The 27,135-nt window shown below is 36.0% G+C and overlaps 1 long non-coding RNA gene across 1 annotated transcript in view; it reads left to right on the forward strand.

Moving 5' to 3' along the window:
* The window catches only part of LOC116663011, a 95,744-nt gene extending 70,539 nt beyond the window's left edge, over positions 1-25,205 (forward strand). The window contains exon 3 of the long non-coding RNA XR_004319011.1: positions 25,132-25,205. This is a non-coding gene — a long non-coding RNA (uncharacterized LOC116663011). The remainder of the gene's footprint in view (positions 1-25,131) is intronic.
* Positions 25,206-27,135: the final 1,930 nt, after the last annotated feature.

Here is a 27,135-nt window from a genome sequence, read left to right on the forward strand (position 1 = left end):
TGAACCTATTATTAAGCCAGCATTGCTTCTCCTGCTACATTCTTATGTTAAATTAGTCCTCTTCATTGTTGCAAATAATAGGCAACCACTTATATATCAATGAAAATTCACTGCACTGCTATGGGATTATTTCAGTCCTTGATAAACGACACATTCCTACCATTGTTTATGATTTTAAGTGATTTGAAGTCTGTGTTGCTTTAATTTTAAATCTTTTCTTTTAGAAGTAGTGACCAATCTTCCTCATATATTTAGCATATTTTTTCCTTGACTCCCTTAGAACAATGGATACTTAAACAGTGGCATCTTTTTTTGCAGTGATTCTTAGCGTTGGCTTCTGCTTTTGAATATGCCAGTAGCAAAGCATGAATACAATACTAAAAATTCAGGGAAGCATGTTAATTTGTTTCCTTAAGAATATGGAAGAGAATTTATGACTTTTTTTTCTGGTCAAGTCCTGAAGTCAGAAAAAGCCTCACTAGATTTTTTACAGCTCCCTTGGCCATTTACTTTCCTTGAGGTCCTACCTTGTCCCAGCCACAGTGTTAGGTCTCTCACACATACTGTCGCTCTTAGAACTTGAAATAACTGCAAAGTAGGGGTTATTATGTCCATTTTACTTATATGAAAACTGGTTAGGATTTACAAGAATCTTACATTAATAGAGTATTCAGTCTGCAAAGGTCATATATATCTGCAATTTAAAAATATCTTACATTAAGAAAGTATTCTATCTGGAAAGCTCATCTATATCTGCAATGTACTAAAATTCACTGATACAATCCACTAAGCAAAAACTTTCTCCCCATGCTTGGAGAAGAAGAATCAAAAAAAAAAAAATCACAACATATATTGTGCATAAAATAAACCTGTATATATTTAGTTTAAAGAGTAATGATAAAACGGACATATATGTACTTGCTACTCCCTTAAGTAAAAGAACCTACCATCTTGATGTGTCTGTCCTGGGCCTGGTTTCGGGTCCATTGCTCTGTCTCACAGGAAGGATGGCCCTTGCAGGCTACATTACCTGAGTTCCCTTCCACCTCCATTAGGTCAGGGTGAACTGCATCTTGGGTAGCTTCCCCAGCAGTGGCTGTGAATTCTGCATGGCTCTTGGATGAGCCCAAGTGGTTCCATTCTGGGCTCTGATAAGACCACCTCCCTCTTTTTCCTCTTTAGCTCAGAGATAACAGTGGCTCTTGTTTTTGCTAAATCCTGGCTTACCTCACTCTCTCCTATTTGGTTTGTCAGCTCTTCCATCATGTATGTCAGTAATTTTTTATGAAATTTCTTATAATGCAAAATAATGTCATTTTTTAATTGCTGAATGATTGACCTTAGAAGCCCTGTGTGCTCCTCCTTGATCATACCTCTCATCCAACACCAGAAGGAACCACTATCCTGATTTTTGACTTTAGCATTCTCTTGATTTTCCTCATTGGTCTTACCACTTATGTATCCTTAAACACTATATTTTTTACTTTTGTCAGTTTTGTACTTTATGTAAATGGAATCATACAATGTGTTCTCTTATATGTCTTGCTTTTTTTTAACAATATGTTTTTGAGATGCATGCATATTATATACTCAGAAGTTCATTAATTCTCTCTGCAGCATAGTATTCTACTGTATGTAAGAGTGCAATTTATCTATTCTATGTGATGGACTTTTATCTGTTTCCAGTTTTTACTCTTATGAATATGTTACTATGAACATTTTGATAAATGTTTCCTGGTACATATGCACAAGAGTTTCTCTAGTACATATGCCTACTAGTGGAATTAAAGGGCTGTAGACCGCATAAACGTTCAGGTTTACATAATTCCAAACTGTTTCCCAAAGTGATTGTACCAGTTTATAATCCCACTAGTGGAAAAGTGTCCAGGTCACTACAAATCCTAGCCAGCACCTGGTTTTATTGAGTATTAAAGAGTCAAGTGAAGACAAAATCTACATAACATATCTAAATAAGCTATTTTCTATGCTTTCTTACAGTGAGATACCCTTGTGTTGACACTTCTTGTCTGTAATGCAAGCAAATGCAAATATTTCTATAATGTCTATGTATAAAACTTTGTTTATAGATAAGAAGACTTCCGTAGATCATTACAGTCAAATTTCCTTTTTATGGAGGTTAGGTCATTCGTTAAACGTAGCTAGTTAGAGGATAAGAGGATATAAATAGGTAACTCTGTATCTCGTATTTCGCTGAAGTCCCAAGATGAAGAGGAAGAAAAAAATAGGGGAAAAACCATTTCAAAGTGAGGTTTTAGATCACCTACTCATAGCTTGCTGAGGAGATTCCCCGAACAGATTTTATAATGCTTAGCCCAATACTCAGTTGAAGGAAAAAAATGTTGAGATTAAAGAGATTAAGAAAAAAATATTTCTTTGGAGAAACATGTTGCATTCTGGTAGTATTCTCACTGCCCCTGGGAGAAGGGAATAAAATGCTTTTCTTTCACTTCATGCAGAATCTGAGGGGCTTCCATGGAATGTCTTGGAGAACTCGAGTTGGGTCACCTGAATATTTAGGCACAAAGGATGGTGCTATGTCCATTCCTAGAAAACTGTAAAAGCAGAGGCTGTGGCTGGGTAGTTGCTCTGATGGGATGGTGAAGAGACATGCTTCACTGAAAGTCACCTGCCCACCAAGTGTTTGACAAATTGGAGAATCTGTTGACTGAAGGTGGGCTTGAGAAATAGTTTTTTGCTAGAAGATTTGACTGGAAGGACTGTGTGGCCTGGATAGAGAGCTTGAACAGGGTGGATTGATAGAGGTTGAGAAGGAAGATTTAGCAACACAACAGAGAGAAACTTTGCCATGTCAGGTTTGCGACATTTGGACATTCCCAGGATGTGTGGGTGTGCAGTGGGGTGGTGTTTTTCAAAGATTCTACAAAAGAAAGATTCATCTTTGAACATACACCAAGATGAGAGATCACCAATCCCAGATCTCTGAAGTACCAGTAAATCAGTAGAGTTAGACTTTTCTGCTCTTTTCCTCTTTCCTTCTTCCTCTTCCCAGTTCCACCAGGAGCTGAGTGATGGATGGTGGGGAAAAAAAGAGGAGCACCGGACGGGGAAATAGAAAGTCAGCCATGCTGTCTTACCATGAGGTTCAGCACAAAGATTGCCAGTGCTGAGCCAGAGTACAACTCCAAATTTAAATGAATTTCTGAGTTTTGGTATTACATCACTGAACAACTTAATTACCTGAATGAAAATGTTTTGTGAATAAGAGTGACAAGAGAACCTTTGAAAGTGATGAGAAAAAAAAAATCATAAGGAAGAAAGACAGTTTGAATATAAACAGTTACCTCTTCTCTATCTGAAACTTATACTAAAAGTTCAGTAAATATATATATGTATATATATTTATGTATGTGTGTGTATATATTTTATATACATATGTATATATACGTATGTATTTTAAGGCATAAATCCAGAGGCAAAGCAATTTGGAGAGAAGGTGATAGCAGATCTAGCAGTAAAAGTTTTTGAGGCTGGAAACCAGCAGGACAACTGGTAACAGATAGAGTAGAACCAAAAAAGCTGAACCCTCCGCAGTGGGAGGCTGACAGTCAATTCGATTTAATTAAAGAATTACTGAAAGGCTCAGGAATTGGCTAGCACTAGAGACCTGTAGAAGTGGAGGTGAAGTTGGGTGAAGCAGAATCATTGGATTTCTGTTTAAAAACCATTAGAATCTCTAGATTCCCTCCAGACTGTTGGATGCCCTTCCTCTGTTCCTCCGTAGCCCTTGTCTATCTTTCTATATTTCCAAATAACGTACTTTGTAGTCTCCTTCCTGATGTCTCACATTTAGGTAGTATCTTTTTACTTCTCCACACATTTTTCTATCCCTTGTAGTTTTACTATCATTTTGGATGATTAATATATCATGTATATATTATTTGGACTATGTAAATGGTATTTCCTGCTAAGCCATGTAGGATAATTTTTTCCCTGAAAAAATTTTTGTTTTTCATGGCATTAATAAATGCCTTTCTTTTTAAAACTTGATTGGTTTATATGCCTATATCTAGAGGAATAAAGTTATGAGTCATACAGAATGTTCAGTAAGATAAGAACACCCACATTCACAGGACTAAGGCTTTGAGGAAAAACTGAATTTGAGGATAAAGCAACAGAGCTTAGAATTAGAATCACCAGGCAAGTCATATTGATTGAGGAGGCTGGATGTCACTTCAGTTCTATAAATCTGATATGCTGTAGTCTTAGCACTGTGTTAGGCCCTTAGAACACAGACTCATTTTCAATATGGTCAGTACTTCACCTGTCACATTCTAGTGTTGTCAGAGAGACAAATGATCAAAAATTATATCACAGTGTATTTGAAGAAGCGTATAGTGGTGGAGATGATGGTAAATCATGAAAAACTTCTCAGAGTTATGAGGCATGATGACTCTTATAGGACAGGTAGGAATTAACTAGATGGAGGGAAGTTTCGGACAAAGAGTAAATATTTTCAGAATAGCTTGGTGTAATATTTTAGAGGAAATATTTTTCAGTGCTCTTGAGGATAAATCTGGAGGGAGTTAGTTCAGTGTGGAGCTAATGCAATAGTATAGGCAGAAAATGATAAGAAATTAAACTAATAACACTGTCCAGAAAGCAAGGAGCTGATTTTTTTTTTTTAAGCAAGGAGCTGATTTGAGAGCTGGTATAGCGTTTGAATTCACAGGACAGTGTTACTACTGGGACGTTTGAGGGATGCAGCAGACTCCTGGGTAGCATAGATGCTTTTGTTTGGAGTTACTAGATGGACAGCCATGCCATTCACTGAGATACTCACATAGAAAGAAGGTAGATTTGGGTGGGAAAAGATGACTTTTATATCTATTGAGTGTATATTATTTGTGAAAGGTATGCGTGAAGAAAATGATGAGGTAGGATAAAATCTTGAGATGTAAATGATGTTTTAATTCCTTCTCTTAGAATCAGTTGATCTATCCACTAGCCCAGGCAGTTAGGATTCTACTTTACTACCAGAGAAAAGATGATCAATATAAAGTAGACCCAAAGAGTTAATTCTTAGGTTTGATTCCCATTAGTTTAGGCCTTGCCGTAGAGGAAAGATTGTGAAAAACATTCATCATGAAAAAAGATTAAAATACTTCTTTTCTGCAAACTTCCTCCCCTCCCTATACTAGAAAAAAAATTTATGGTTTCCAGAAAGGGAACTCTCTTAACTCCAGAGTCTGGAGATTTCACAGATTACAGTGTTCCCTCATAATAAGCAAGGGCAAGAAGACAAGAAATCTTCTGGTATTTCTAGGTAGGCTGGCCAGAGAGGGCATCACAGACTTTCCCACAGCCTTGAGTGGTTTGGGATCAAAAAAGTATTCTCCATGAACCTTAGAATGTCTCATACTTGGCTAAAAGTGGGCTGAATTGAATGATGTCAGGGCAGAGGAGGTTGCAGCACTGATTTTGTGGATGGATGAGCAAAGTACAAACTGGAAACAGAAACATCTCAGCAAATGACAGAGTGGGTATGTAAACAGATTGTCTTCAAACCGTACTGTGTCACCTGAATTTACAAGCAAGTCTAGGGAGAAACAGATTGCTCCTTCCACTGATTGAATTGTTTTCATTATCAGGTGAAATGTGTTCTCAAAATAGAAATTAAGTTTAATTATGGAAAAATAAGGAGTATTCATTTATTAGATATAGTGCTTTCACAGACATATTCATATCTGCTGTATGGGATAGATAATTGGATACGCTCTCCTGGCATGCGATTGATAAAGCTCATCTGGAGGTATTGACTTGGAAGTCATCAATGTATCTGTGGTGTTAGAAAGCCTAGCAAAAATCAGATGATTTTGGTAGCATGTGGAGCAAGAGAGGAAAAGATTTAAGGGCAATAATGTCTGAAGAACAAGGTTCAAACAGGTTGAAGAAGATGGTCCCTTGAAGAATACTGAGGAAGCATTTTTAGAGAAGCCTTCTTTTGAAGGAGTAGTCTTCATCTGAAAGTCTAATGTTGCAGGCCTTGCATTTCAATTCAAAAGGGCTATCATCTAATGTGTCTAGGTTTCAAGAAAAAATGTATATTACTAACATAAAAATGTTCTCTTGCTTTTCATCATTTACATAAGTAAGCTGAATGACTCCTGCAGTTCTTTGTTTTATATTAACTTTGACTTCAGGCAGAAAGGGGAATTTGAATGCTGGTACATATGAACATTTCCACGAGCTTTATTTTAAACAAAAATCAGTGTTTACCACCCCCCCACATCCCACCCTCCGCCAAAACAAAGAACACACACACACGCAAAACAGACTCCAAATGACTTGCACTAGATTATGGGCAAGCTATGGTGCATCACAACAACCGTATGACTGAACAGCTGTAAAACTGGAACTTGGTAACTTTGTGATTTTTGAGTCTTTGTTAAAGTTTCATTTGTCTTCAAGTAACCCATAGTAATGCATTTAGTCTGGTGTGCACACTGGTATTCTTGAGTACTTCAGAGATATAGACTCTTATTTAGGATGAAGCTGAGGAGGCTGCCAACACTTCATGTGTCAGCCTTGGTAAAAACTGATGTTCATGTGCTTCTGTCAGTTGTCACCTGGGATGGATTTCAGTTGCCATTGTGAATATAAAAAGCTCACTATCCCATTACTAATTCCCATGAGTTATTTAGTCCTGTCTTTCTTTTTCTAAAGGTTAAAGTCTTATCTTTCTGCTAAAAAGTTAGATAATTAACATTCTCACTTACAATGCTTCCATAACATCTGTAGATTATGCACCATTAATCAAGTTCCTCTGCAGGCATGATTGACTTTTGTAAGGAAACTTAGGGAATAAATCCTTTCTCTTTAGTAATAACTTTGTTGTTATTATGCTTAAAAAAATCCTTTTCTGAGAAACTCAATTTAGAGTAACAGTCTCAAGCTACTTAAAATGGGTATTATAAAACCATATAACAGAAATAAGAGTAAATGACGTATCCTATAATCTTTGAGTGCTGATATCTCTTTGCATTAAAAACTTTAGAATTTGTGATTTCCAAAGCATTGCATATTTATAATATCATTTGTATTGACATTTAAATTCTCCATTTTCAAATGACAGAAGCAAAAATTAAGGATACATACTTTATTAGCATTTTAACTTGAATTTAGAATTCAGTTGTATGGAAAAGATACATATATATAAACAAATTTTTTTGTTTTTTTAACATTTTAACATCAGATTTTTAACATTGTAGAGTTACAAGTGCAGAATTATTTGTCAAGAGCACCTGCACAAGGCAAGTGCTGGGCATTTATAGAAAATATGTCCTAGAAACGATTTGTTCATGAAAAAAATCTGTTTTATATCTGTGATGTTTCCTTGACATTTTCTTTCTGCTATCGGTTTCCTGTAATGCCTCCTTGATCTGTCTGAGGAGATAGATTGTGGGAATTTTTTGGATGCTTTAGATTTCTATTAAACATAGAAATAAAACCTCTTTTTTTTCCATCATAAGACCTTGTTTTCATTCTCTCCCTCATGTTTCCTTCTCATTTCTTTTTCTTTTCCCTAAGTGAGAGGTACAAAATACTAAAGCACCTTAAAGAAAATAAGTTAACATAAGATTTTGTTGGTTGGACAACAAAAAACACACATGAATTGGGTCAATAAAACCAAGTATCAGTATTGGATGCCATAAATATTAATAAAATGTCTTGACCTAAATGGCTCTTTCTCTAAATTTTGAATATAAGAAAAATTTTCACACAAAAAAAGACTGACAACCTTAACATAGAGGCATAGATTTTTAATTTCAGTAGTAGTCACAAAGATGATTTTTTTTAGGCGGAGGATTCAGAGTGTTGGAAAAGAGTAGTCACAATAAAAAGAAAACAGGTTAGTGCCAATAGATTTTGATTAGGCAATTGGGTAACATTGTAAGAGTCTAGGTATCTGTTGAAAATCATCAATTAATCAAGATCTTCATATAAGACTAAGGTTTTGAAAAGGTGATACATGGAATAATTAGTCATCAAGCAACTTGTCTCTATTTAAAAAATGCTTATGAAAATCATTACATTTAGTGTTCACTTAAAGTTTGATCTCTAACCATTTAAATACTTTTATAAATTAGCTTATATTGACCTTTATTTCTTCTATTTCTGGTGATCTGCTATTCCTCCTTAAAGAGGGAAAGAAAGTGTCTTCTCTGTGAAGGTTTCGGAACCCTTTTATTAAAAAATAATCCTTTTCCTTGCTGTGAGCCTATATAATTTGAAATAGAGCTTAATTGATCACTTTGCATCTTACTTTTTGTTTATGTGTTTTGTTTCTCCATGTTAAATGTGATCTTGGCAAGGGCAAAGACCTTCAGCCATCATATTCCCAGAAATGAGTTCAGTGCCTGACACAAGCAGCCATAGTTTAAAAACATATGTAAAAATACAGAAATGTATATTCTTAGAGTTAGAAACATGAAGGGATATAATTAATATCTTGAGCTTAGGAAATGCTTACTTGCTTTTTCAGCTACAAACAGCCTTCATGGTTTATTATTACTTCCTAATGGAAGACTAAATTAAGAGTAAAAATGACTAAGATCAGAGATGTAAGTTGCAGATGGATTAAAAACTGTACAATTCAAACATTGTCAGGAAAAAAACTTGTGATGTAAATATTTTGTAACCCTGTACTTAAATGAATCCTTATTTAAAAAAAAATTGGGGGAGGTGGGCATGAAGATCATCAGAAATTAAGCATTTGAAGAATGAGAATGCATTTCTGTATTTGCCTTACTTACATTTTAAGTAAAGCAAACATAATGATGTCTGAGCAAGTATTGAAGCTATCAAGTACCAATTTGTACTTAGATTGAATGGCTGAGTACCCTTAAAACTGTGTTGTATCCACAGTTCAGTAGTTATAGATACAAGTATTTTACTTGCATGTTTGTTCTCATCACTTTGAATTTTAAATGTATATGTTCCTTTTATTCTTGAGTAAACTGAGAGCAAAGTTGACCAAAGACATGGAAATTGTTCTTCTACTGAGACTTAGTGTAAGTACACTCAGCTTCTTAGCTCTAATCTTCCTCTCTCTCCCTCCCCCTTCCCTCTCTCTCTTTCACTATGTGTATATTCTTGTTTGGACAAAAAGTTTGGGGGGGTATTTTTTTTTTTACTAATATATCCCTAATAATTAAAACAGTGGCTGACACATAATAGGAACTCAATAAATATTTGTGGATGGCTGCACACTTCTATATTACCAAGGTAGACCATACATTGAAACAGAAGTCATAGCCTTTGTTTAGTAGCTGGTGATACCCAGATGACTAGATCACCTCTAATACACATTAATAAGTTTCATTAAACAATCTTGCTGCTAAATTAGAAATATCTTTATTCAATTCTCAGTCCAGTATTCAACAAAGATCAACTAATCACAAAACCCTGTGAGTAAGGCTTTGTTGGTATCTATCTCCAAGACCAGAGGCCGAATGGATATGAACCTATTTCCTCTAATAAATCAGTTTAAACATAGATTGCAATATAATAAAACATATTTTCTAAAAGACGTAATTATAAATATTATCAACAAGATAGAAATCAAGTGTTTACTGAGCTGTCTGTAGAGCTTCCCTGGCAAAAAGAATGCTTAGCTCTAACAGCAACATATAAGGTTTATGGATATCCAATAATCTTAACATTTTAGAGATGAAATTTTTAGTTTTGCTTGTTTGAAACTGTCTTTCTTACACAGAGGACAAGCAGAAACCGAAGGAAAAGGCAGACTACTCTAGATTGGCAGGTGGCAGTTTTAATAAACAAGGGAACTTATGAAACTTGTCTTGGGTGATGGATGGCAAGACAAGTAGATTTCTGCACCCGTCCACCAGAATCTTGAGTTTATATAAAGCTTTAACTGAGTGCAGTTGTATGCACAGTCCAGATGGTCTCAACAACACCTTACTCTTTTAAGGCTATGTCCTTGGAATAGCTCTCACTGTGGGAACATTGGTAGCGTGTACATTCCAAGGACAGGAGACGAGGTGAAGAGACTCTTATTGCCAGGGTTCAGATCGTGGATGAACCAGTGGTCAGATTCTCCTTGATTACCTTCTCCAAGTTTAGAAAGTCATTATTTCTGGGACCTTACACTTTTAAATGAAGGAATGAGATGTAGAGCATTTAAGATTGAGCAAGGAGACATTGTGAGACAGTAAGTCCTCAGAAGAGAATCCATGACTCTTGGCTCCCCATTTAAAGCCTGTTTCAGTACACCCCTATTGTTCAGTATACCCCATAATTAATAAAAATCCTCATCTATCCAAAAGTTAAACCAATTTTACTATTATTATAAAGTAGAATTAAATGCCTTAATGTAAGTAACAGTCATTCAAGCAAATCAGAGCAGGAAGCCATGTTTTTCTTAATCAATAGAAAACTGCATCATCTGTATAATTTATATATTATGAAGAGATACAACATGTGAAAATTTTGAGAATGTCAATGTAGATGATCCCAGACTTCCTGAGCCCTTGTCATTATGATAGGCCATGATTTTCCTTGAGTTATTTCAATTTCTCTGACTCCATTTTAAAAAAACTTAATGGTAATCTCTGTTTCTGATCAGAGAATTTTTCAGAATCTCTGTTCCCGAAGGCTATTTTGTACCACCTTCCACTAACTGGAAGACTGTGTTTGGGAGACTGATGTGAAATGTTATCTTTGGATGTAGTAGATAATTCTTTAAAGCACTCCAGTGTTTGAAAAATGGTATGTGAATCGAAAAATGGTATGTGAATCAAAAAATAATTAAAATAATTATGATGATGACAGAGGAAATCTTTTGGGGAAAGTATTTCAAACTGAATCATTGAATTTGTCTTTGAACATTTCAAGGTATTAACCAGAAAGGCAGACAATGGAACATATACAAATTAATATCTTGGTCAGGTGGAGAAGTTTAAAAAATCCTTTAATAGAACTGAAAGTGTAGCTATTGATTTCTTAGGAGATAGGATTGCTAAAGGCTGAATTGCTTCTGTGATTAAATCACAAGCTTCAGCTCTGGCATCAGTGTTTCCTTCAGTCAAAATCACAGAGGATATCTGCAGATCCCTAGAGCTGTTTCTCTGAGTAAACTAGTAAAACATAAATATTTCCCTGAGGGGTTTTGATCCAGTGTAGATTAGCTGCCTGAAGTTGATCATTTCAGTTTTTCTTTGAGAGATCTATAGAAACTAGTTACCTACTTGACTTGCCCTTTTGTATCTGAGAATTAAAACAGATAATGATTGAAACCTCTACATTTACTTAGTACAGCGCAGGGCAACATGAAAATACAGGTTCCTAATGTTCAGCCTTTTATGTTTCTACCTTCTGGGTTAAACATTATTGCTTTTGGTGCTTGAAAATATTATATTCTAGAAAGGGAAGTTAGGTATTTAGAATTCAAAATTAATCACCAAACACTCTTTAATCTCATAAGTAAAATAAACCACTACTAAAAAAATAATCTTATGAAACAAATTACACATACACCATATCCCCAAAACCCCAATGCAGCTTGCAATAATAAAATGATTAAGGGGTGGGGGTGGGGGTCGGGGTGGGTTGGAAGACAGGTAAAGTTTTAATCAAATACTTTTATTGGACAATCTCAACTTGGTTATATACAAACCCAAGATAGTTTCTTTTTCTCCAATCATTACCTTCAACCATGTTTCATTGATTATCCTTTTTCTAACCCATAAAAACATCTTAGAAGATCCCAAGTTTTCCTATCACTGTCTGTTATTAAAGAGTGCAATCTTATCTTGTCCAATTTAAAATTTGAATTTCATCATTGTCTTTCCTCCCAAGGATGGCTAAGGAGTCATGGCATTTTCATGATTCCACCCCTTTGCCCTTCACTCTAGATCTGATTACCCCATTGACAGTGGCGGGAGGAGACATTGCAGAAACAGGCAATAATGTTTTAATACCACCGATACATTTCCTTTCTCTGAATACTTATGTACATTACAATGGCAAGATGCTGTTGTCTTTTGTCTGGCAGACATCAAATGCTGCTCTTCAGACACAAGGGTGATTCTTTGGGGGTTATGAGATGTTCCTTTCCATCTCACAATCCCAGAGGCAGGAGATGCATTGGTTTTAATTCCTTCAACCTCCTTTCCTTTCTTCCCTCCACCTCCAAAAGTTCCAGCCCTTTTCTCTGTGGCTCTCTGTGGTCTGCCGTCACTGGTTGGGGACCAGGGAGGTGACTCTAATCAGGGTACCTCCTCTAATCTGCTGCAGTCTCACACCTCCAATCATGGAAATGCAGGCTGTTCCATTGTTCTTGTTTCTTCACATTGTCTTTTCTAGGCAGTTTTCTTTTCTACCTGCTTATGTAGGTACCAGAAGATTAGTGAGCTCATGGCATAAGCCAACTTTCAATGTGATGCCAATCTCCCCTTCTGGAAAAAGTTACTCTTCATTTAGTTGTTGGGTAGGGTGACCATATATTCCATTATCCAAACCAGGTGACTTTTGAGACTACAAGGGGCTAGAGACACCAGCCAGGACTTTCCTAGGCAAACCTAGAGATGTATTACCCTATTAATGGAGAGTAGGGAGTACTCTATTGGTAGGGCTGTCCCTTGTGAGTAGAGTAAGCCATGGTACACTCTTCCTAGGATAGAGAGATTCTCCTCCCTTTCTCCCTCTAGCATTCAGTTTATTTTGGGGGAAGGCATAGGGTAGTGGAGGTTAATGATGTTGGCAGCAAAGTGAGTTTGGCTACAATCAAGATGTCTGACTCCCAGTTACTTTTGCTTCAGTTTAGACTATTAAGTATTTGATACCTCTTTGTTCTTAGCTTTTAATCATTCCTATCAGTTATGAGGCAAGAAGAATGTAGGCTGTTCAACTTCAACTTAAATGTAGAAATTTAATTCCAAAAATCAGATATTTCAGGAATCATGATTTTATATAGGATTAATGTAACTCGTGTAACTTATTTCCAACTAACCATGTGGGTGGTGTGATTTTCCAGAAGAAAGGCACTAACATTCCAAGACTATTGCCTTCTCAATAACTTTCATTCTACAATTATATCATCTATCTCCTGTATCAATTTCTCCCTCTTTACAGGATAATTCTCCTTAGCTTACATATATGCTATAACAGATTATCTTTCACTTTACCAAAAGCTCTGTTTTGATTCCTCTTTCTATGACTGTGGCTATATAATTTCTCTCTCCTTTTCATTTTATAATTCCTCAAAATAATTGTCTATATATGTTTTCAAACTTTTCGTTTTCTTCTTAACCTTCTAAGCTTTCTTCCCTCATCTATACTCACATTGCTCTTGTCATAGTTACCAGTGGCTAAAGCCAGTGGTTACGATGCTTCATCTTTACCTCAGCTGAATTCAATAATGTTGGCCTTCCTGTCTCAATACATTATTTCATTTGTGAACTGAGACAAACACTGGTGGTTTTCTTTTTACTTCCATTGTAGCCCATTTCAAACTTCTTTGAGAACTTCTTCTTTCCCAAATCTTCAAACTCTAGTGATTCAGGGTTCATTCCTGAACTCTCTACTTTCCTTTGTATACTGTCTTATTAGGTGATCCAGTCCTATAATCTAAGATATAATCTTTATATAGGTGATTTTCAAGTATATGTTTCTAGCCCTGATCCCTCCAGAGTTGTACAGCCAATGGTCTTCTCAGTATCTCCACTCTTAATTATCTTAAACATTTGATTCAAGGCAGAGTTCTTCAATTTCCACTTCACTCTCTATTCCTCAGATCAAGTAAATTAATTCACAAGCATCCGAGCAAAAATCTTAAGAGTTAACCTTGATTCTTCTCCTTTTACCATATCCTATGTCTAATGCATCAGCATAGTCCAATAACTTTTATTCCAAAGTATGTAGTAAACCTGTCCATATAAGCTCTATCTTGAGTCCTAACAACATAGTCCAGATAATCCAGGCTATCTTCACATGGATTATTGCTAATTATCTTACTAGAAGCAGAGTTATACTTATAAGTAAAAGGTTCTAATAATTCGTTTTCCCTGATATCACAATCAGGATAATTTAAGACTCTTTAGGATGACTTTTATTTTAGCATCTTATTTTCCACAAATTTCCAAAAAGTATTTCTTCTTTACTCTGGAAAGCAAACAAACCCTCTAAGCAAATTTCCAAAACTCCATAGATCCAGGTTTGAGACTTGAAATCCTTTAAAAATTAATAACTTCCTTTCATTTATGCTTCATTATGTTAGTCATACTTTATCTTATTTATACTATTAAAAGTTTCTTGGATACTAAACATACTATGTGCTTACTTAGTAATTTTGTCAGCATAATTATGCATTTCTACTCTTACTCTGACTGAAATGAAGAGGAGTTGAGTAGGGGACAAGGCTTTTAAAATGCAACATATACAAGATATGAACCAAAGGTGAATATACATGATGGACATTGTGGTTCTTTCTCCAAATTCACTCTTCTTTCTCTGGGTAATTCCCCATTCAACTTCCGAGAAAACCAAGTGTTTCAGAAAGAATTCTCTTGCATTTCTTTACACTAACGATAAATCAACAGAAGAAGAAAGTGAAGAAACAATCCCCTTTAAAATAGCACCCAAAGTAATAAAATATCTGGGAATAAATCTAACCAAGGAGGTGAAAGAATTATACACAGAAAACTATAAACCATTGATGAAGGAAATTAAAGAAGACTAAAAAAAAATGGAAAGATATTCCATGCTCTTGGATTGGAAGAATCAATATTGTTAAAATAGTCACACTGCCCAAGGCAATCTACAGATTTAATGCAATCCCTATTCAATTACTCAGGACATATTTCACAGAACTAGAACAAATCATAATACAATTTATATGGAACCATCAAAGACCTAGAATTGCCAAAGCATTACTGAAGAGAAAGAAGGAGGCTGGAGGAATAACTCTCCCAGACTTCAGACAATACTATAGAGCTACAGTCATCAAGACAGCATGGTATTGGTACCAAAACAGACATACAGACCAATGGAACAGAATAGAGAGCCCAGAAATGAACCCGCAAACTTTTGGTCAACTCATCTTCGACAAAGGAGGCAAGAATATACAATGGAATAAAGACAGTCTCTTCAGCAAATGGTGTTGGGAAAACTGGACAGCAGCATGTAAAACAATGAAGCTAGAACACTCCCTTACACCATATACAAAAATCAACTCAAAATGGATTAAAGACTTAAACATAAGACAAGATACAATAAACCTCCTAGAGGAAAACATAGGCAAAACATTATCTGACATACATCTCAAAAATTTTCTCCTAGAAGAAATAAAAGCAAGAATAAACAAATGGGACCTAATGAAACTTACAAGCTTCTGCACAGCAAAGGAAACCAGAAGTAAAACAAGAAGAAAACCTACGGAATGGGAGAAAATTTTTGCAAGTGAAACTGACAAAGGCTTGATCTCCAGAATATATAAACAGCTCATACGACTCAATAAGAAAAAAATAAACAACCCAATCCAAAAATGGGCAGAAGACCTAAACAAGCAATTCTCCAAGGAAGACATACAAATGATCAAAAAGCACATGAAAAAATGCTCAATATCACTAATTATCAGAGAAATGCAAATCAAAACTACAATGAGGTATCACCTCACACCAGTCAGAATGGCCGTCATTCAAAAATCCACAAATGACAAATGCTGGAGAGGCTGTAGAGAAAGGGGAACCCTCCTACACTGCTGGTGGGAATGCAGTTTGGTGCAGCCACTATGGAAAACAGTGTGGAGATTCCTCAAAAGACTAGGAATAGACTTACCCTATGACCCAGGAATCCCACTCCTGGGCTTGTATCCAGAAAGAAATCTACTTCAGGATGACACCTGCACCCCAATGTTCATAGCAGCACTATTTACAATAGCCAAAACATGGAAACAGCCTAAATGTCCATCAACAGGTGACTGGATAAAGAAGTGGTGGTATATTTATACAATGGAATACTACTCAGCCATAAAAACCGACAACATAATGCCATTTGCAGCAACATGGATGCTCCTGGAGAATGTCATTCTAAGTGAAGTAAGCCAGAAAGAGAAAGAAAAATACCATATGAGATCGCTCATATGTGGAATCTAAAAAACAAAAACAAAAACAAACAAAAACAAAGCGTAAATAAAGGACAGAAATAGACTCACAGACAGAGAATACAGACTTGTGGTTACCAGGGGGGTGGAGGGTGGGAAGGGATAGACTGGGATTTCAAAACTGTAGAATAGATAAACAAGATTACACTGTATAGCACAGGGAAATATACACAAAATGTTATGATAACTCACAGAGAAAAAAATGTGACAATGAGTGTGTATATGTCGATGAATGACTGAAAAATTGTGCTGAACACTGGAATTTGACACAACATTGTAAAATGATTATAAATCAATAAAAAATGTTAAAAAAAAAAAAAGAATTCTCTTTATCTCTGGATCTGGGATTAGGTCATGTGACTAAAACCTAAGCCTATTAGCACAAACCCATTTCTTAGGCATAGATCAAGAGTGGGTATGTGATTTCAATTTGAGCTAGTAAGACTTTAGAAGAGATTTTTGAGAGACTTCTGGGACACAAAGTGACTATGCCTTCTGAGAGAATTTCCAAGAGTTACTCTGTTTCTATGGGCTTAGATTAGGAAGTAGGTAGTCCTAGGAGTTGATAGTGTCCATCTTTTGTTGGGTAAGTCAGCCGTAGAGTGAAGCAGAAATTCAGGGAGGAAAATCCATTATACAGAAAGATCATCCTGCTGTAGAATTTAGTCACTTCTGGGCCTCCCCCACCATCCACTTCTAGACCTTCTGAGCAGGAAAATCAATGGTTTAAACCAATTTCAGCTGTGTTTTCTATTGGTTCTATTTGAATGCCTCCTAAAAAGCATAGCAATTTAGAAGAAAGAGTACATAGCTCTTCTTCTTTTAGTGTTCTTAAAAACCTGAGAGAAGAACATTTTTGCCCTTAAAAGTAAAGAAAGCAATAAAGAAATGGAGAAACTTGGTAAGTTTATAACCCCTTTTGAGTTGGAATGTTTTCACCATCAGCTCAGTATTGTGTGAAAAATAAGCATCAGGAAAGTCTCAGTTCATGTGTTAGTACACGCATCATTATACAACATAGTAACTGTTTTCCCCTTAGTTATTGAGATGTGTTACTTTAGGATTTGTTTAACCATTGAATAGGCTATCCAGAAAGCCGACCACAAGATGAAAGCAAAACATCATCAAAAGAGTGCACTTACCAAGAAAAGATGAAATTTTAAGCTGAAGGTGAAAGGATATTTTAACTTTAACAATATGATATAAAGAATGGGATTACTGAAATCACATGATAATCAACTTCCTCACTTAACTGGCTTGGCTTAGGTGTGAGATGTCTCAAGATCCATTAAAGGCAAACATTACTACTGCTTTCTTTACCTCAACACTCCTCATCCTCCAGTCCGTTTGAACTTTATATTCAGAGAGGGCACTGCTCTGGTTATTCTGTCCTTTCCTGACCTCAGGTTTGTTATTTATGTTGTTTATCTACCCTTTCAAATTTCTCTGTTGACCCCCTCTTCCTTTTGAAAATGCTACCTTCTCCAACAGGTTGAACTCTCACAGCTTGTATCCTTTCTGAGTCCTATAGTCTTACAGCTTTGGTTAGGTGAGCATGTTTGCAACTTTCCAGTCTTCCAGGCCTCAGTCCTATGAAAGAGGGTTCAGGTGAATTTTTCAATTTTTTCCCTCTTCACACTTGTGTTCCCACTGTTAGATGAACTGTGAATAAGACTCATCTTAGAAACATAAGCTTTTCTTTCCTCCTTAAATACAGCATAATCTAAATGTCTATTGAGGTAAGAATATTTCTTCTGTTAGCAAAGCTGTGTGCTGCCCATGGGTCTGCAGTATTGTACAGTGGGGCACTTGGGGTCTGGCATCAGCACAAAGAACCACAGTAGCTTTTAATGGTTGCTTTCTCTGTTGGATGGGGAATGGCATGAGTCTTGAATTAATTCCTGGGATTCAGATTCTCCTCTTACATGAAGAAATGGGCTTGCAAATTTCTGTCACTACATCTTTGTAGGGGTTCCTTTAAAGTCAAGGCAAAAATTCATTAAATTTAAAAAATTTCCTTGTTTTTGTTTCAACTTCAACAAAAGGTTTTTGACCTTAGGCATGTTCTGTAACGCCAAGCTTGACTTTCTAATTTAGCAAATGGCAAACAGACAAGCTAGCAGTTCTTCAAATATTGGGAAATTTTTAGTATATCACATTTTGTTGTACCTCTAATTTACTCTTTACCACATTTTGCTTTGTATTGTAATTACACAATTAGTCATGTATTAAGATTCTTCTTCCATAAGGCAGTATCCTTCTACGCACTATGAGGGAATAGAAATCTATGCACACACACTTGCATTTTTCTCTCCTCCACTAGGTGGTGATATCTTTGAAAGAAGGGCGTTATTAATTGTTACATCTCCTATAACACATAGCAGTGCTTTGTTCAAAGTAATTTAGAAATTAGCCACAAGTACAGAGGATGAGAAAACTATTTTCAAAAAGTTTGCTAAACTATTACTGAAGTACGTATCATAATACACTGACCTTTCTCTCGAAATGATCAGAGAACAGTTCAGATCTTTGACTCTTACAGTCTAATCATAGACCTTGACATTTTAACCAGAAATAAAGATCGGTGTGGCTTTTTCATCATGGCTTATTGGTTGTAATCAAGTTGCCAGGCTGTTTCTTCTGATCAATCAGAATTATCTCCTCCCAGGACCTACAGGTGAAGGTTATTTCCTTTAAAAGAAGTGATCATAATTTTTTACTGTGTTTGTCTCTTTTTCTTTGTCTGGTATGATATTTTCCAGATGTGGGTGCTTAACAAATGTTAAATGATGATTCTTTATTGACCTGACTGGGTTTTGGGAGCTTTCAAATTTTTCAAGGAAGCATTTTAAATGTTTTGTGATCTTTAGAATTTTAAAATAGAATTATTATGACCTTCCCAAAGCAAGAAGGCAGAAACTTGCTCCAATCTGAAGGCCAAGCAGTTAAAACTGATACGACTGATCTCTTTTGGCTCATTAATTGCATCTAAGTGGATACAGAGAGCTGCAGCTTTTGTTAAATAATTGACACACTGTTAATTCCATTTTGTAATAATAAAGCACAAAATGGCCTCCACGGCATAAAGTAGAGAGGAGAGTCAAATAAATGCTGCCCAGAGAGCCAAACTAGATTACTCAGTTTCTACCCCTATCCTCAGTGTGAGGGCTGATGCCAATTATGATGCTTATAAGCTTATGGTGGCTTCATCACTGCCAAGACCGCAGGAAAATGGCCCTGTAAGTAGCCATATACCACGTGTATTTCCTCTTGCTGCTGGAAAAAATTACCAAAAATATAGTGACTAAAAACAACACAAATTTATTATCAGACAGTTCTGGAGGTCAGAAGTCCAAAATAGCTCTTACTGGGCTAAAATTAGTATCAGCAGAGCTGTGTTTCTTCTGGAAGCTGTAGGGAAGAGGCTGTCTCCTGGCTTTTTCCAGTTTCTAGAGGCAGGCTACATCTTTGGCTCATGATCCTATTCCTCTGTCTTCAAAGTCAGAAGTGTAGATCTTTCTCTGGCTTTGATATTCCTGTTTCCTTCTTGTAGGAACCCTTGTGATTATATTGGGCCTACCTGAATAACACAGGGTAATCTTCTCATCTCCAGGTCCTCAATTTAATCACATCTGCAAAGGCAAAGCTCCTTTTGGCATGTAGCATAATAATTCACAGGTTTCGAGGATTAGGATTTTGTTTACTACAGCCTAAAGATAGTATTTTAAATTATTGTAAGGGATAATTTTATATTATGATACTATTTTCAAGGTATCAGAGTAGAATATTGTTTTGTTTTCAAAACAATAATATTAAATATTGAGCCACTATGATGGTTTGTGTGGTGGAAAAACTGGGTTTTCCATTGTCTTGGATTTTAATCATGTTAGTGCTAGGTATTTACTGAAGATTGTCTTATCTTCAATTTCATTACCTAGATAATGAGTTTATAATGCCTACCTCATAAGATTCTATGGAAAGTCTTATGTTGTTTTCTTTATTTAACACCTAGCATGGTCATTTTTTGACTTCTAATTCATTAACTGCCTTCTCAGGGAGAGGGGAAGTATTAATAGTTAATTCTCAGTCAGTACATTGTTTGATAAGTACTTGGGCTGGTCATTAAATGCAACTCAAGATAGCACTTGGAATGTCCTTGGTGTGGCCCTGAGAAGGATGCACAGATGTTTTACTGTGTGCTAACTCCATCTACTAGGATAAGACAGACAAGGGAAAAATAACATTCCATTTGGCTAATTCTCTTACTTGCTGGAAAGTTCTGGCTTCAAAGACTTCATCAGAAAGAAATGCAAAGCTGAGTGCTTAATATCAGAGAGTATTAGGTCTATGATCTCACAGGTTGGTGACTGGGCATTAATCAAATTAATATCTTCGATTAGATTTGTTGAAAAAACAGATCAAATGAGAGCCAGTAGCTATTTTAGTCAGTTAATAAATAGACCATTGTTACATTCAGAAGAAAATGGATGAGAATTGAATTCAACATGATAAAATATTATTAGTTTTAACCTTAAGACAGATTGGCAAATACTTGCTGTCAAAAATTCTTTTATACCTAATTTTTCTCCTCCTGATTTTGCTTTGTAAATAAGTGGGTTCCATGTCCTCTGCATTCTGTTGGACTTTATCAAAGTCCTGATCTAATACTGTAATTTTATTATTACTTGATATCAAGAGTTATTAAAATTTATTTGGAAAAATGTACCCTTTGGGGGGCCTTAAATATTCTATAATCTAGAAATTTATTATATTAATATTTTGCTGGTGGAGACAAAACAGATTACAATTGGAGAAACTCTATGTACTGCCATATTTCTAATTTTAATAGTGCATGAAACCATATGCTGTAGGAGGTTTGATTTAGTGTTTCTTAAAAGGATTAGTATTAAATGATACATTTTGATTTTGTTACTCCATTGGCTATATAAAATTACAAAATTTTTAACGTTGAACACATCTGTGGAAATGTGCCATCAAATAGCTAATAAGGTGTAAAAAAATCATTAGCCTTTCTTCAGAAAGATATCTAAGCTGGTGAACTATAAAATTTTGAGTTCTTCTGAGTGTCACTTGGAGTTCTGGGGGATGTCTCTTTTTTGAATTCAGAAATCATAAATTGAATATCTTGATATACTTGAGTAAGCGGGAAATGAGTACTGCTTTTGCAATTGACTCATAGATGTGATCCTAAGCAGGAGGGCAAGGATGAAGAGGGGAAGAATGAATAAGAAATGCATTTGAAGATGAGATTTAACATGTAGAGAGTAAAAGTTGTTCCAGTACTCTAAAGAATCACAGTTTCTTTTAATTTTGCCATGCCTCTTAAAGAACAGGCTATGTGACTGATAGGTTATTTCATCCTTATTAATTCTATCCTACAATAAAAATAAAGTTGTTAGAAATATTTCTTATTGTATTAATATGCCCAAATGGCTCTTCATTTTACAGATCCCATGTAGGAAACTTTCTTCCAGTATTATTTGTAGTTAATATATTTCCAAGTTTTTTGGTAGGAATTTGCTTGGTTAACTTGATACTGGCTTTAAGTTATTTCAATTGCAAACAAGTAAAAGTGGAATCAGAAGTATATTTTACGAAGTGGAAAATTTCCTCACAACTTCAGCTGTTTTTAGGCTTAAATCTTGCTTTCATTTTTTTTTTTTTAAGGATTCCAAAGAATTCCAGCCTCCCTACTGTTGCTTCTTACATAGATTCATGTTGAATATGTATTTCCCAGCATCTAGAGATGCTGATTCAGTGTAGTTGGTGACAGGTGTCTCCATGACAAAGGCAGGAAGCCTTTAAAATCCTCAGTTTGGGAGTGTCAGGATGGGTATGACACAAGCCCATGCTGACAATCTAAAATGAAGGCTCTTGGCATAATTGCTTTTCATTCAAAAGTTAAGAAATGCAGCTGCGTCCTCTTCACCTCCAATTCTTGCCATCTCTATGCATGGAACAGAGAATTGCCTCCTGCATTTCTGAATTTCCGTTCCTTGCTTCTTTAAAGTAACTAAAGATCAATGAACTCCGTGCTATTCTGGTTCTTACTAAACTTAGCCTAGCCAAAATAATCTATTTATTTGGAAAATAAATCTAATATAAAGAGAAAGAGCCTGTGTTCTTATTTATAAAGAGCGAATGTCTCTTTTCCTTCTAGCGATGGGGGCACACAGGCACTGCAGCACAACCTCAGGCGAAATAGAAAAAGAAAGGAGGAAGTGCTGCCTTTCTCCAGAAATGACTCATAGTGTTCATTCAGATGACAGGCTGAATAAACTATCTGAAGATTTGTAAGAATCTATGAACTTGTGCATGAGTTGTAGGTTAATTGTGCTACAAGAACATGTTTATCTGTGAATTGCTCTTAGTTGTGTGTGGCAAACTGTGTGGATAAGCACACGTATGTTAATCATTTTTAGAAATATACCTGACTTAGGGAAAACAATAGTCTGCAATGGGTTAAAAATCAAGGTGTAATTAATAGATTCCTATATTTCTTCACATGGATTAATTACTTACATGTTGTTTGCCTGCATTTAACTATACATAGATACAACTCTTCATAATTTGGTAAGGAGCTCTTTCGTCACAATGACTTCCTACGCAGCGCTTTGAATTGTTGAATACAGGCTCTCTGCATAAATGAACATCGTTATAACCTTAGGGCTTCTGGATAATTTGAGTTGGTTTTACAATCCACAGTCGAGTAGCATAAAAGGAGCCACTGCCGGCCATGGGAGCAGACTTGACAATCGTCATCACTCACCATACATCCAGGGAAGTACCTCTGAATTTGATCGCTGTCAAGAACAAATCATCGGTAAATGGATACCAATTCTGATAATGAAGCAGACTGAAATGGCTCGAGACCTCCTTACTAAATTTAAAGGAAGGCAGCATCAGAGCCAAATAGCTATTGCCCAACCAACATTTTTCTTTTTGATTACACTGTGGTAAGGCCTCGGAGAGACAGGTAGGTTTAGGAATGTGTTGAAGCTAGTGGTGAGGTTAGCATACAGATATATAAAAAAGGAAAAAGTATCCTTCTGTGGGCATTTTGAGAGCAAAGCTGGGAATAATTAGAGATATATAACTATTTAAGTCACCATTATCATTAACTACCTGTGGTTGGGTTCAAATTACTAGCTATGAAAAAAAAAAAAAGCTCTTTTGAGCAGCATATTATGCTTTGTGTTACATGAAGCAAAAACTCCAGTGTTATTCTTGAATGTTATTTTCAGGTCCTTCCTTCCTTCCTTCCTTCCTTCCTCCCTCCCTTTCACCTTCCTTGCTTCTTTTCTTTCTTCGTCTTTTTTTTGTGACTGCCAGTTTTCGTATCTTAAGTATTAAGACCTGTGTTTATGAAAAACCTGCAGATGGAACTGTTTATTTAAGTAGCATACACAGATTTTGATTTAGTGGAACCAGAAAATAACTGCGCTTCTGTGATTGTGAACTAAAAAGATCCTTAAAAAGGCCCTTGAAGATTTAGTACAAGCTCTCCTCTTGGCAAATACATTATCCTGTTTAAAGATAGTGAAACTCTTAAATCATTTTCATTAAAATGTAACAGATTTGTTCAAAATGAATGAAGCCATAGGTTACTTAGTTAATTTAGTCAAACAAACTTCTGTATGTTTCATAGGGCAAGCCTACAGAGGGCAAGTCACAGTTTTCCCTGTGTTTTCTATATACTTTCCGAAGAGTAGATTCTGTTGGACTATGACATTTGAGAATGCTTTTATACCCTGTGTTTTTTCAGTGTACCAGCTGTGGAGTGATTAGTGAATCATTTTAGGACATTACATACTAATTGCTAAAATGATTAAGGCTCTTTCCTCTCCTATACTCAATCCCTTAACCCATCATTTTCCACTTTCACAATTTAAACGGAGATTATCCAAATTTTGATTCACTAACATGCTCATTTAGCTGAAGATCAAATTTTGTTTCTGAAGAGATTTGCATCGGATTTCTCTGATCTCTGGCAACTGAAAAGGCAAATCACCATTCTTGGCCAACAGGATGGAAACAGGAGAGAAGGGAAAGGGGGAGGGGAGGAGAAGAGGGAGGGAGATTTGCTTATTTTGGGACTGACTTAAGGCTAAGTTGTCCATCTCACCAAGACCTGCAATGAAACCTAAACACATGAAGACATTGCTGGCTTTCTCTTCCACCAGAGGTAAACTTCACAGCATCTGTACACTAAGTAACATTCCAGACAGATTGAGACAGGACAATTACGCATTTTTCAAAAACTATTTGAGAGCCTTGTTTTGTTGCAAACAGTCCTTTTTGCACAAAACGTTCTCAGAATCTATCAGGTTGTGTTTGTACAACCCTGATAATATCATATTCATCTCCAGAGATAAGAAAATGCTACTCCACTCTTGAGTGCAAAGAGAAAATTCTGACTGATAAAATGGTCAAACAGGGCTTGATAACAATTTATTTCTGACCTTTTAATGCCTTCTGTTCTTAATGATTTTCTGTCATTTCTGTCTAGTCCAGACTTGAAACTCAGTCTCAGAGGTGCTTCACTTTATGTTGCCACTTAACTTTCAACTTCCATTTTCAGCACAGAAAGGTAAATCAGTAATTGTCAATTTGGCTTCTCAAGGTTTGTCAAGCACCTGAGTGGTATTATGACATAGATCTGAAAGGTGTTTCATATGACTTTGACTTTAATTCTGATGTAATTGTGGAAATGTCTTAGGACATCAAAACTTAATTATCCTATTAGCCTCACCCCTTCCTTTGCTTGGGTTTCTGGTTCACTACTCTGGTCCTTTCTGTCCCCTGACCTGTCAAGAAGTGATTAAAAAATAAAAGAAATTCAGGGGTATCTTCAGTGAGATGTTTCCTTGGCTGACAATTGTCTTTCTCAATGCCTTTCTTTTCTCTTATCTTCTTTTCTTTTTCTTTTATATTTTATTTCTAAGGTGAGAGCATGTGCACGTTTCTCCTTTGGCCCTTGTGGAACAGCTGAGGAGCCTGAGGAACCACCCTCTGAGAGGTTAGTGAGTTGCCCTTTGTTTCAAAATATTTTTGAGTCTGATTTTTATTTTATCAGTTGGAACCCTGGGAGACAGCAACCCATCTAGAGACCTTCTTTGCAAGAGAGGAGAAATGGAAAAAGGGAGTCTCAAAGAAATGTTCTATGAATATCTGTCTTGAGAAATTTCCAATACATTTATCTGGATAGTTTTGTCTACAGATCTGTGGCTGTAGATTGCTGTGTGCATGTATTAGTCAAAACTTCTTCACTTATAAGTGAAAGAAATTGAACTCAAACTGGCTGAAGCCAGGAAGTCTTTAAGGACAACTAGATTCAGGAACCTCAGTAGGTAGCTAATTATCTCGCGCGCGCATGCGCGCGCGCACGCTCTCTCTCTCTCTCTCTCTCTCTCTCTCTCTCCCTCCCTTCCCTTTACCCCTCCCTATTTTTTTTCTCTTCTTGCTTGCCTCTGCATCTTTTCATGTGATGCCCTCATTCTCTCATGCCAGACTAGCTCTCTCCCTGTGATGGGTAAGGTGGCTACTGGCAGCTCCAGTCTAAAGAAAAAAGAAACTTTTTTTCTCCTGGCATTTATAGAACGTGTTCTGGAGAAGTACCTTGAACTGGCCCTAAAAGATTTCCATGACCACCTCTTGACTCAGTCTCTGTGGACAGAGGTGGGAGCCTGAATCAAATGCTCATCTCTGCTGACATGCAGTGGCCCAACCCTGTGGCTGACTGTCCCACCATATTGCATGGGGAAAGGGTAGCCCAGTCAAGGAAAATTGGGGTGCTGCTTCCAAAATTGGGGGTACAAGATAGCATGTTGGAAACGCCATATTTACTAAAATACAGATCTCTATATATTGCTACATATATGTCAAACCAATCAACAAACCTAGAGGGACATTTTATTGTTTTTTTCTTTTAAATCTTTTCGCAGTGGGCACATATGATATTATCTAGCTATTTGCCTATAATGTATTTGGTTGTTATATTCTGTCACAGATATGGAAAAATTGAACTAGTTCTTATTATCATTTTCACTCAAATGCACAAAACATTTATTGAATACTTATATAGATTTTTAAAAAATGGTTCCAGGTGCTACTATTTACTTTTTTATCATAATAAGTGTACTTTGCATTTTCATGGTGGTTTTATGTCTTTTGTCTTAAGAATCCTCAAACAGATGTATTTATTCTGTTTTTTTTAAAAAAAGCATGACAGCATTAGGTGTTTATGGTCATCTGTGCTAAGTTTTACCATGTTTTTAAACAGCTGTTTATAAAAAATTCATATGATACTTTAAAAGTATACATACATTATATATAAATATAAAAGTATAGTATAATACATATATATTTAAACTTTCGTATTATGGATAATGGAAAAGTACCGTAAGATCACTGTCCTGAGCAGTTATTGCCCTTGAGTCTTATTTCTAGACCTCATTGATACATTGTTAACACTCAGATCAATAAACAATTATTGTTCTTTGTGAGATGCTGAGAGTAGATTTGGAGAGTTTACAGGTTAAGAGGCATACTTTACTAGAGGCTGTCAAATGTCAAACTAGCAAGTAAAATGTATTATCTATTGATCTCTATCTATCTATCTATTGTCTATATCTGTGAGTCCAGAAAGATCTGTATATATCTGTCAACCAAAGTCATATAAAAGATATTTGAATTTTTTTCCTTTCTGCAGACTTCCACAGGGAGCAGAGCTGATATTACTGGCTCTGTGCCTCACAGTGACTTACAGTTATAATGGGGACAGCAGGCCTCTATAACTCTGTTTAATAGAGAGCAGAGTACCAGCAGAGATTTTCTAACTCTGCATTTAAAATCCCCCCAATAGCTATTATTACTTCTTAAAACCATTTGAGCATTAGTGCCAAATCAAGTGGAATAGTTTCATTTAAATAATTTAAGGGGCTGACTGA

The sequence above is a fragment of the Camelus ferus genome, chromosome 1 (assembly GCF_009834535.1).
Source record: "Camelus ferus isolate YT-003-E chromosome 1, BCGSAC_Cfer_1.0, whole genome shotgun sequence".
NCBI lineage: Eukaryota > Metazoa > Chordata > Mammalia > Artiodactyla > Camelidae > Camelus > Camelus ferus.